Raw genomic sequence first — 13,388 nt, 5'->3', positions numbered from 1 at the left:
CACTCGCCAAAAAAGTACTTCGGGTAGGATTCTATTGGCTAACTCTACAAAAAGAAGCCACAGAATTTGTAAGGACATGTTCGCCATGTCAAAAACATGCCAACTTTCACACCGCTCCGCCTGAAGAACTCATCAGTATAACCTCACCTTGGCCATTCGCAAAATGGGGACTCGATCTCCTCGGACCTTTTCCTCAAGGATCGGGACAAGTCAAATTCCTCATAGTAGGAATAGACTACTTCATAAAATGGATTGAGTCAGAACCCCTAGCCAACGCCACAGCTCAAAGAAGTCGGAAGTTTCTATACAGAAACATCGTCACAAGGTTCGGAGTTTCATACTCCATCACTACAGACAATGGTACCCAGTTCACAGACGCAGGCTTTAGAAAACTAGCGGCCGACCTGAATATAAAACAATAATTCACCTCTGTCGAGCACCCCCTAGCCAATGGGCAAGCCGAAGCTGCTAATAAAGTTATACTAGCAGGGTTAAAACGGAGATTACAGGATGCAAAGGGAGTCTGGGCTGAAGAGCTCCCGCAAGTCCTATGGGCATATCGAACGACTCCACATTCCACGACAAATGAGTCACCTTTCCGATTAGCCTACGGAATGGAAGTAATGATCCCAGTAGAGGTTGAAGAAGGATCACCCAGAGTAATCCATTTTAGCGAAAAAGCCAATTCCCAACTTCAAAGGGAAGAGCTCGAGTTACTTCCAGAAATCCGAGAGAAAGCTCGGATAAAGGAAGAAACACTGAAAAGACAAATGGCCTCCAAATACAACTGAAAAGTAATACAGCAGGCCTTTGCTGAAAATGACCTCATCCTAATCCGAAATGACATAGGAACAACTCGACCTGGAGAAGGAAAGTTGGCAGCAAACTGGAAAGGACCCTTCCGAGTCATAGAAGTATTGAAAAAGGGCTACTACAAGCTTTTCGAACTCGACGGACGAGAGCTTCCTAGATCATGGCACGCCTGCAACCTAAGAAGGTACTATAGCTAGGGATGATAAAAGATCTTGGACAAGGCGCACTTTTTTTCCTGAAAAAGGTTTTTTAACGAGGCGCCCCGCCAAGACCTACAAATCGCCCGACTTAGGAAATTAACTCTTCATGTATATTTGCATTCTTTTTTAATAAAATTTGTTCAGATTCTCTACAAACGCTCAAGTCATATTATTCTGAAAACATTCATCGCCCGATTGTAAAGCTATAGATCGACAGAAAGTGAAAACCAAATTCACTACGCGATCACGATAAAAACGAGGGCTAAAAACCCAAATTCTACAAAATCGGCAAAGATGATAATAGAATAATGCAAGAAGTTATAGAAAGTGATCCATAGAAAGGACTTGACGAGGTCCTAATAAAATGGATTGCTATAAAATAACTTAAAGACTGGCTGGCACAAAAAGTCAGACCAGTCACAACAACCCAAGTTATAAGTAAAGCCCTGGAAAGAGGTCTGGCCAACCCTACAAAAGAGGATTACTATAACTTCGAAGAGCCCGACATGACGAAGTCGGACTCCTACAAAAAGTTACAAAAGATAATCCCTGAAAGAGACCTAAAACAAGGTCCAAGAAAGAGGATTATCAAGTAACTCGACAGGGCCCGACGTGACAAAGTCGGCCCAAAAACAAAAAGTTACAAAAGATAATCCCTGAAAGAGACCTAAAACAAGGTCCAAAAAAGAGGGTTATCAAGTAACTCGACAGGGCCCGACGTGACAAAGTCGGCCCGGAAAGAAAAAGCTAAAAAAAGGTAATCCCTGAAAGAGACCTAAAACAAGGTCCAAAAAAGAGGATTACCAAGTAACTCGACAGGGCCCGACGTGACAAAGTCGGCCCGGAAAGAAAAAGCTACAAAAAGGTAATCCCTGAAAGAGACCTAAGACAGGGTCCGAGAGAGAGGATTATCAAAGCAACTCGACATGGCGCGACATGACAAAGTCGGCCCGGAAAGATAAAGCTACAAAAATAACCCAGAAGAGCCCCACATGATGAAGTCGGCACAAACAATAAAGAGTTATAAAGTAATCCCTGAAAGAGACTTGAACAAGGTCCAAGAAAGAGAATTACAGAAATAACTCGTAAGAGCTCGACATGATAAAAATGGCCACCCGAAAACCTTAGAAAGCAAATCCTAATAGAAACCTCACAAAAGGTCCAACTGAAATGGATTGCTAAAGATAACTTCGGGACAAAGAAAGAAGACCAACACACAAGGTGGACTCAGCCTTAACAGAAGTCTGGCTACAAACATAAAGCAAAAAGGTCCAATCCAAACACAAGTCGCAGTAATAAACGAACTCAAGAAGCCATCAGAGTCAGCCCCAAGAGTTCAGAGACTATTTTGTTTAACGAAAATAAAGTTGCTAAATAAAGCAACTAAAGAAGTACCAAAGTCAGAAGCATGCTTTACAAAATAAAAAGTTCAAAAGCCCACAGGCGGGCTACGCCAAAATATACCAAGAATAATTAAAGAGAATTTGGAAGTCCATCACTGGCGGCATCAACATGAGGTGAAGGAGGACGAGTCTGGAGAGGCACCGCATCCACTGTCCCGTCGCCTCGACTCAAGATCTGACAATCAGGATCTGGCTCAACTACAGTCGAGGGGGCTGAAGAGACCGACATAGCAGAAGCTTTAAGAGAAGGCACAGGAGGAGGCTCAACGTCATCATCAGGATCATCCGGAACAATCTTGCCATCCTTTACTACATTATCAAGACTAAAGAGAGTCAAGTCGGCATCAGGGGCAATAATCTGAACCTGCTCCCTCAGGTTCTCATAGGCGGCAGTCACGCTGCCTACAAGGTGACCCTGGAGCTCGGCATAATCAACCCGAGCAGTTTCCAAGTCATCTCAGAGATGCACCAACTCCCTATAAGCTGAGACATAGCTATCCTTGTGCTTCAATGCCATGTCCTCAGCCAACTTCAAGGAAGCCGCCAAGGCGATAGAACTAGCCTTCTCACCCTCCAATTCCTTTTCCACCTTCACCAACTTCACCTCCAACTCCTCCTTCAAACCCTTGATCCGATCAAACTTCGATTTAGCCTCCTCCATGAAGGATTTCGTAGCATGAATCGGGATACCCTGAGCAGTTCGGAAAATAGCCGCACCCATATGTGCCATCTTCACACTATTTTTTGTGATGAAATCTAGGTGCTGAAGAAGGGACACATCATCCATGGAAAGCGCACCATAAGGGGCAATTTAATGGTCGACAAACTCGACAACATCAAAATCCAGGGCATCCAGGTTAAAGGGCTAAGATGTTTTCTGCTTTTTCGAGGAAGGAGCACCAGAAGCAGCAGTAGAAGTTTGTGGAGGATCTGCCAGGTGAACTCGAGGAGTAGGGATCACCCTCCTCGGCCCAGGGGAACTCGGCACGGGCGGCTTCATGATGGTTTGAGAAGACCCCTCCCCAGCCACCTTGACTGAGATGTTTTATGCAACGGCTGCCTTCCTGGCCTTTTTGAAAGCCTTCATAGAGTTGTTGTTTTTCGACATTTCTGAATAATAGAAAAGACAGAATCAACAAACAAAAGTCATGGATCACAAGGGTAAAATAGAATAAAATGAAAACATGTCAGTCAGTACCCCAACACATTTCGGACCAAAGATGGGTCCCCTAGAAATTTCTTAGTATCCAGATGCGGAGGCTCCCCCCAAATATCCTTCAATACACTCACAAAGCCATGATCGACCTCGTCCAACATCTCTCAAGTATACCGAGACACCATGACATTCTTTTTGCCACTCAAGAGGAAAATCAGGTTCATCATTTTCATCAAGAAAAAAGGGGCGAACCCCCTCAACAGCTCGAACTTTAAAGAAATAGTTTTTAAAGTCCTTAAAGAACTCGCCATACATGTCGAAGACTTTGTGCCCTTGAGCAGATTTAAAGGAAACCCAAGAAGCTTTTTTTTTGAAGAGGCCTCATGCTTGGCCGAAACAAACAAATAGAGGAAAAGAGTTAGAGAAGGCTTGATGCCTAACTCTTGACACAGTAGCTGAAAAATTTTTATAAAACCCCACGAATTGGGATGAAGCTGGGATGGAGCAATATTACAAGACCACAACAAGTCGGTCTCAAAAGCGGAGAAAGAAAAAGTAATGTCCAATAGACTAAAGAAGTATTCATAAGCATAAAAATAGGGACGCTCCCCCTCGACTGAAGTAGGAAAACAAACTTTCTCATTGGAATCAGGCGTTACCAGCTCGTAATTCCCTTCCTGGGCACCACTACCACAAATCCTATGGTGTTTTCGTAGCTCTCTACAGAAGTCGGAATCCACCACTGAAAGACATAGAAGAACCATGGAATCCACCCAATCGGCCATACCCTCAGAGACTTGGGAAGACGTCTCAACAATATTCTTGCGAGAAGCCATAAGACCAACTAGTCCTACAATAAAGAAAAGAATATCGGATTACTAAAACACATCTCGAACAGCAGCAAAACAACTCGACCGCACAATCCAGCACATTACAAGCAACAAAAAGAGTTCCCAGGACTTACACTAAAAATCCCGGGGCACCATTTAGGGGCAGCCACAGTACAAGAACCCAAGAAGATTTACAAAGTCCACACCCTAGCAACAACCCCTTCCTTTCAAGCCAGAAACAAATACCCGAAGCAGAAATTATCAAAACATCGTCTTCATCAGAAATCATCAAAACATCATCTTCATCAAAAGAAAAACTACCAACAAAACCTAAACCCACTAAAGGAAAAACCTTTTTCAAGCGGCGGCAACATGCAAAACCCTAGAGACACTACACAGAAGAGCGAAAAGAAGACCAGAACACGTACATCACAGCGGCAGTCAAGCATGGCAATATGAAAAGATTCAAGCTTTCCAACATAGATGCAGGCAAAATCAAAACTTTATTGAAGAATCACATTCCAAAGCAAGTAAAGAAGCAGGGAAAAGAACCAACCTGAGGAAAGAATAAGCGCTGAAGAAAGTGAAGAAAGAAGGAAACCAGAATCGCACTCCAAGAGCAACACCAAACGATCGCCGAGCAAAGGTCGCATAGGGAAATAAGGAAATCACAAAGAAAACAGAAAAAAGAGAAAGAAGGTTACGAAGAAGAGAAACCATTTTTCAAATACGAAGTTTAAAAACAAAGAGACCTAGAGAAAAGCGGAGCATTAAAAGCCCATTAAATGAAGGAGTTAAAACACTCGCACGTTTCCAAAGCTAAAGCGCTAAATGCAAGGGCGCGCGCTTTTAAAGAAACAGAAACGTTCTGCATTCAAGGAGAACTCTACAAAGAAGAAATCGACAAAATGCTCGAGTTCGGCTTCACCAAAGAAGGATCGAAGTCCTAAAACTAAAGACTCGACCTCAAAAAGGAAGACCAAGTTCGAGCAGGGGCACTGTTCATACCCTGGGTCAAGCTGTCCGACCCGGGATGTTCTACAGACAAAGCAATCGACCTCTTCAGGTCAGGACAACCCGAACTCTTCTCAAAGAGCTCGGCCAAGTCACCAGAAAGGCCCAAAGAAGGGCCCTAACGGAGGACCGCACACCAAAGCCCAAGGCAACCCAAGCCTACAGGGAGAAGGGCGGTTCCTTTGAAAGATAAGATGACCTCACTCAAAAGATAAAGATAAGATAAGATAACTAACTTATCTTATCTAAGAAGGTCACTCTATACTATTATAAATACCCCAAATCACCCAGGTATAACTCATACTCTGATTCTACTCAATACCTACTTAATACCCTTGCTAACTTAAGCATCGGAGTCCCTTGCAGGTACCCCCCACCCTCCGGGAACGAAGGATCAGCACCATTACCAAGTCGGACACAACAGCCCTGACCAGCATAGAAGATCTCGTCCGAGATCGACCGACAGTTTCAGGTAACCCCCGGAACAGTTTCATTCTTCATCTTACGGATTTGGATAGATCAGAAAAACAACCCTTATTCTATTTGAGTTCTTGTAAACCTTGGAAAAGCAATTTACCTGAACAACAACTTGAAAATAATTTCTCCTAAATCACTAATTATCTGGACTTAACGGGATACGTGACATATAATCCTCTTATATTTGAGTAATTAGGATTTTTGTGGCTAATAAACTAGAATTGGACTTAACTCTCTAATTGAAATTAAGTGACCAAGAAATTAGCGGCGAACTAGGTTAGAGGAGACTAAATTACTAAGGAATTATGGTTTAGTTAAATATAGTTTGCCATGAATTGAATCTTGCATGATTAAAATAGTTAGTAAGAAATAGAAATCTGGAAGATAAACAACTCTAAAATCTTAACTGGTTTCTCATATATATTTCACAACCCATTTACTACTTGCATTCTAATTCTCTGAATTTACTATTTAATGCTATTAAACTCTCAAACACCATTTTCTGCTTGTCTGACTAAGTACATCACTCAACCATTGTTTCTTGATCCATCAATCCTTGTGGGATTGACCCTCACTCACCTAAGGTATTACTTGGTACGATCTGGTGCACTTGTCGATTAGTTTGTGGACTTTAAATTCCGCATCAAGTTTTTGTAGGAGCTCTGTTTATTGTATGGATTGATATTATTACTCTTCTATTTCAATTAATACATTGATTTCACTTTCAAGAATTGTTTTCGTTCTTCATCTTACGGATTTGGCTAGATCAAAAGAATAACCCTTATTCTATTTGAGTTCTTGTAAACCTTGAAAAAGCAATTTACTTGAACAACAACTTGAAATTAATTTCTCCTAAATCACTAATTATCGGAATTTAATGGGATACGTGACATATAATCCTCTTATATTTGGGTAATTAGGGTTTTTATGACTAATAAACTAGAATTGGACTTAACCCTCAACTGTTTTCTCATATATATTTCACAACTCATTTACTGCTTGCTTTCTAATTCTCTGAATTTACTATTTAATGCTATTAAACTCTCAAATACCATTTTCTGCTTGTCTGACTAAGTACAACACTCAACCATTGTTTCTTGATCCATCAATTCTTGTGGGATCGACCCTCACTCACCTGAGGTATTACTTGGTACGACGCGGTGCACTTGTCGGTTAGTTTGTGGACTTTAAATTCCCCATCAATAACAATGATAGTTGTTCTTCTAAAGATGATGATGAAGAGAAGTTTGTACCAGAGACGCCAGTCGACGCATCAGTTCGGTATCTTCTGCCTGTCTCATACCCAATTCCGGCCTTATCAGCTGTACCCAGTCACTATCATGCATTGGATCTGGACGCGATACATGAGAAAACTCCATTTCTGACATGGATGGAGATGATTACAACTAGGACGGTGGTGTGTAGTTTCGGATTGATCACAAATTCAAAAATAGAGAGCTAGGTAGTAAAGCAAGATGTTAAAAATTACAACATTAATAGAAGTGCTTAGTATCGAGTCGTGGAGTCCAACTGATTAAAGTACCTTGTGCATTGCTAATGATTTGCAGCTGGATGTCCTTGGAGTCTCCTCCGAGAGAATCTCGGTTATTAGTGAGTTCAAGTTTAATAGGGGTGTAGTTTCTTATTTATCATGATTATATTTGTTATAAATACCTATCATGTATATTTTATGTCGTTAGGGAGGTGCGCATGCATGTTTAGCACCGACCATGTCTCAGGACCATCAACAGTTGGACAACAATCTCATCTGCAGTGTCATCATGCCCTTAATACAGTCTAGCCCATTCATCAGTATCTCTATTCTACAAGGTGCAGTTAGGCAAAACTATCACTTTAAACCATCGTACAGAAAGGTATGTATGGCGAAGCAAAAGGCAATTGCGGAGATATACTGGTGATCGAGAGGAGTCATATAATAAGGTGCCGAGGTTGCTCCAAGCATTGCAAGGTTGCTGTCCCAGAACAATATATGACTTTAGGACAGTACCATACTATGATGGGCACTTGGTGGTTCGCGACTGTAGCCAATTTTATAAGGTATTCTAGACCTTTCCTACATATGTAGAGGCTTTCAAGCATTGCAAGTCCTTTGTCTTCGTCGATGTCATGCATCTATATGGTAAATATGGTAGTGTGTTGCTTATTGGGATGACATAAGACGGGAATAGTAATATCCTTCTAGTAGTGTTTGCAATTGTTGAGTCTGAGAGTACGGAGTTATGGCCGTTCTTCCTAACCAACTTGAGATGACATGTGACTCTACAAGAAGGCCTGTTGATTATATTTGATAGATATCAGGCGATTAAGGCTATATTGGCACCCTCCTAGAGCGTTCCATGCTTATTATGTCAGGCACATGGCGGCAAATTTCATGTGATGTCTCATTTCAAGTCTGTCCAGGGCAAGCGATATCTTGTTAATGCTGCTTGTAGTCAAAGCAAGGCTGGGTATGCGTGGTACATGGATGCATTGAGAGGTTTGTCATGTGAGATGGCGGACTGAGCCGGTAGATTTAACAAAGAAATATGGTTACAGCACTGTGATGTTTGACGCGGCAAACCTATCGGAACTAGGCCCAGTACTCCTGCATCGGTCGGTAGTATGTGAACGGCTGAATAGAGATCCGATGTCTATCCTCAAATTGAACCCTCTAGCTATCATACAATTCCTGATGACGAGTAGGCCACCACACGTCCTCACCTCATCCAATGGTGGTCAGGAACCTGTCGACATTTACCGGGGTCTCAGGCAGTGGATGGTCGCCACCAAACTGACATTTCACCCAATCAACGTGGTGAAACTCGACAATGTTGAAATAGATGAGGCGAATAACAGACATTCATGTTTCCTATTTTGCCTCTTCCTTTAGCCATAATGGGCACAGGGCATGCAGTGCAAGGTCATCATACAGTATCCATAGGAACTACAACGTAAGATGTAATATAATCATCAGTGTTAGTTACTTACGCCGGATACGTAATGTATTTAGTTGTAACTGAATAATAGAATTTTACATACCTCATGTAACTGTAACTGATCCAACGCCAGATGCCATCGGAGGACTTTCTGTGCTGGTGCCTACTCTGCTGGGCCATACCTATCAACCTGTGGACATATGCAACAATAACAATGTATTAATTTAGGCAAGACAGATCAATTAATTAGACAAATGAAGAAGAAGAAAACCATGAGTACTACTAGTTGCCTTGCAACCATGGGATACGCAGAACCTATCTCTCAGGTGGACACCACTGAGAAAATCTATGGTATATCCACGAAACTATCAGCGGAGTGCATTCAACAATGTCTGTGGTGTCCCGATAGGTTGTAGAGTAAAGGGAGTAGTACATCCATGCAAGCACAGCGGACCCCCAAGACAGACCACGGCACCTCTGAAAGTAATCCAATAATGGCAGTCACCGGAGATGGACCTGATTATTTGACTTGTCAATCATCAGGTAACATTCAATCAGCAATAGTATGTCACATTTCGTGTACTGTTGTAAGGTGGCTGGATCAGCGGTATCAGGCATATGCCAAACTCGATCCCAAAGCCATGTCAGCTTGATGGAGAAAGACTCTTTCCTCTGCGCACCCTGCTGTTGACCATGAGGTTGCTTGGCACCAAGTAGCTGCTACATCCAATCCCAGGTCGAGTGCCTATACCACGTCTGAAAATCACAAAAGCATCCACTCACTGGCTTTCCATGCATGCGTAGTCTGAGGTGGTACACAACATCTTGCAGGGTGATGGTGCACTCACCCCATGGCAGGTGAAAAGTGTGAGTCTCCGAACGCCAGCGCTCAATGAATACCGTGATCAAAGAGTTATCAAACACGAAGTCCCTGAGCAACACCATGTTGCCAAACCCAGCCTCCCTCAAGTAAGAGACAATGGGATTCGGTGGTGCAAGTGTGTGGCTCACTCGCCTAAGGAGAAGTAGGCGAAGCTTTTGTTAAAAGATTAAAAACTAGAATAAGAAATCTATTTCAAAAGTAAACATCTAAAAGTTGAAATAAAAAATAAAGAATATACTAAACAAGTATTCCACATTTCATAACTCAGTTGGAAACAAAACAATTAATTTTTAAAGATTGACAGTTCGAGAAAAAATATCGATTATTCGTAAGTCGCACTAAAACATTGAACAACAGTTAAAAAAGGTGATATATAACGCTATCAACATTAAAATTAAAAATATAGAAATTAAATTAATTAAAAACAACATGAAATAACGATTTACTTATAATCTAACTAATAACTAAAATTATACATATCCATTAATTGGACTAATAAAAGATATCTACCAATTTTTCAAAATTAAAATTAAAAATATAGAAATCAAATTAAATAAATAACATAAAACAATAAACATTTAGTTCATAAAATAATTTAACTAAACCTTAAACCATACTTATCAAGTAACACTTAAGAATAATACATTGTACCACCTAATATATATTAATTTATAAAAGTATCCTTACAATGACTATAAATATATGCTTATTTAACTTAACTTCAAATAATAATACTAACTTGGAAGTTGATTATCTCAATGATATGTTACGTCGCGTTCATGCAGTTGATGTCCTCATCCCATGTATTTGCGCACACCATAATCTTCGAATACTTTGATAATATGATTAAAAAATGTTAGAAGTGGGAGAAAAGTATAAGAAATGAATGGAAATAGAAGTCAAACGACGTTGTAAACGAGTTCTATATATAAACACGCCTGCTATCACTTATTTCGTTTACAGTGTAAACGAGATAAAGATGTTGCATACCACATGTGCTAACGTCATATAACTACCTCGTGTCGTACCTCATCTCATTTATAGTGTAAACGAAATATGTACATTTTTATTTCATTCACACTATAAATGAGATAAGACATAGAATTTAAATTAATAAAAATGTTATAAAATATATATTTTTGTAATTTAAAAATTTATTTTATTTATTTAAAAGAATTCAAAGAAAAAAAAGGGAGAAAGAGAGATATAACTATTGTTGTTGGTGTTCAATAATAAGACAAAAAGAGAAATGAAACATTATTAAAAAAAAATTGTAATTTTAAACAAATAAAAGATAATGGGTATTCTTTATAATTAGTTTAGACAATCGTTACCCTACAATCTAATAATACATACACACTTAATCGCAAAAAAATATTTTATTGATAATTTAACTTTAGATATTTCTTCAAATATTATTATTTTTATAATACTGATTAGGTGTCTACATAAAATTATTTTATAGTAACAGAGCATAAAAATTGAACAAATTATTAATATCATAAGTTTTTGTAGACTAAAATTGTTAACTGTAATTCAATAAATTATTTAAATAAAAAGTGTTTCAAAGCATTTATTAAAATTATTATTAATTCATTGTTTTGTATTTTTTAATAAATATATTAAAAATTTAAATTTTATAACTTTGATACTAATTATTTATTGATAACTTTATTATTAAAATAAATGGAATAAACACACTTATTACCAAAACTTTTAATAAAGTATAATCCAAATATATATATATTTTTAATGTTATATCGTTATGTTTAATTTGATAGATATTTTAGAATGGCGTAGCCTAATATAACGTTGTTATGATAATGTTACCCTTTTCCTCTTGAAACGTATGCTTATCAAATGGGCATTATGGAACTCATCAAATGAAAAATAAAAACAATAAAATAAAAGGTAAATATTCTTTCTCATCTCATGTCATCTATTCCAAAGAAAAAGCGTCTTTTTACAATTGGGAAATTCTAAATTAAATTTAATTATTTAAATAATTTTTGTTATTAGTTTAAGCAATTTTGATATATTAACAAGCCATTATTTATTTTTTCCTCTGCTGTGGGCATGCTGATCCTTTTTTGTTTTTATACTCCTCTCCCAAAATCTGAAATCTGAATGTATTTTCATCTTTTTTTTTCTTTGGAGTATCTTTTATTTTTTATTTATATTTTTTTATTTTTCTTAAATTGTGTTTATTTATAAAGATAGAATATTGATACAGAAATATAAAATCGTATTTGACAGAAAAAACATAGATAAAGACAATATGTTCAAAAACACTGAATTAGTATATTTTGTGTTTATCTTGACATGAAAGACACAAAAACACTAACAAAGAACACAACTTATTTTTCATTTTTTTATTATTTTTGTTAATTTTTCATAATTATAGTTTTTATTATTATATTTTTCGTCTGAAATTTTTTGAATGAAAAAAAGAGCATAAATTGGATTTTTATAATTTGTTCTATTTTATCACCAAACAGAATATAAGAACACAAAATTTTATGTCTCTGTCATTTATGTCTTATTCTTAGTGTCTTGTCTTGTCCTGTTCTCAGAAACAAATGCAGCCTTAACTGACATCCATGAACCAAACAAATTTTCTACCTGATTCTCTGCTCCAACAGCAACAGTCGCATTATTTAAAGCAGATTTCTCTCCTTTTTTGGAAGTATTCTTTGAGATTTTAATGTCCAGATTCTGATTTTGTATGATTAATTACTCTTTCCTATTTTGTTGATTTTTACTATTAATGGTTTCCTGACTTTGCTCCATTCCCTTTTTAGCATTTGTCGCTAAACCTCCATCTCCACCGACCGCTGCCGCTGCTACTGTGGGGCTGTCACCTGGTGATTCTGATATTGATCAAGCTTGTGACCGTATCTCCCGCACTTAAAACAGATTTGGTGAAGGTCCTCGTATTCGATGTAAAATTCTTTGTCTAAAGCTGAGAAAGAGGGCACTAACATGTTTCTTAGATCAATCTCGACGCAAATATGAGCAAATTTTCTTCTAGAGTGGATGGAGGTTAATTTGTCAACCTTAAGCATCGTACCCAAAGATTTTTTAACCTTCCAAAAAAAATATTTGTTGTACAACTCTATTGGCAAATTAGAAATGCGCACCCACACAACAATTTTCTGCACTTGTGTCTTTCCATTGGCATAAAGGGGCGTCTCCACCTTTGCACAAGAAGATAGTAATCCATGATCATTCATGGCCCCTCAAACAATACATGATCACAGTCTTCTTGACTTCCGAAGTTCACGAGAAAGAAGTTTTTTACTAGATCCATGACTCGGATAAAGCCTTTCTTAGCCCACTGCACCCATCAGTCTATAGTTTGGAAATTAATTAGTTTTTCAAGAAGCTTGACAGTCAAAGAGATTTTTCATGGTTGCCACCATTCTTCATATTCTTCTAGAGATACTTTAGTATTAGGCTTTGGATTGAAAGAATCTGATTCTCCTTATTCATATCTATGGAGTCGAATTCACCGATATAGTCTTCTACCACAAGTTTAATAATTTTATCCGGATTTAATTTTTCAAATTCATTGTTAACTACCATGCCACAATATGATTTGTTTGGCTGTTGGCCAATTTACAGGACCATGGTATTCCTAATATGCTGATTGGTTATAGGAGCTTCATCTGACTCC

Source organism: Arachis duranensis, chromosome 6, assembly GCF_000817695.3.
Source record: "Arachis duranensis cultivar V14167 chromosome 6, aradu.V14167.gnm2.J7QH, whole genome shotgun sequence".
NCBI classification, from domain to species: Eukaryota; Viridiplantae; Streptophyta; class Magnoliopsida; order Fabales; family Fabaceae; genus Arachis; species Arachis duranensis.
The sequence above is the reverse complement of the archived record's forward strand: the minus strand, read 5'-3'. Positions refer to the sequence as shown.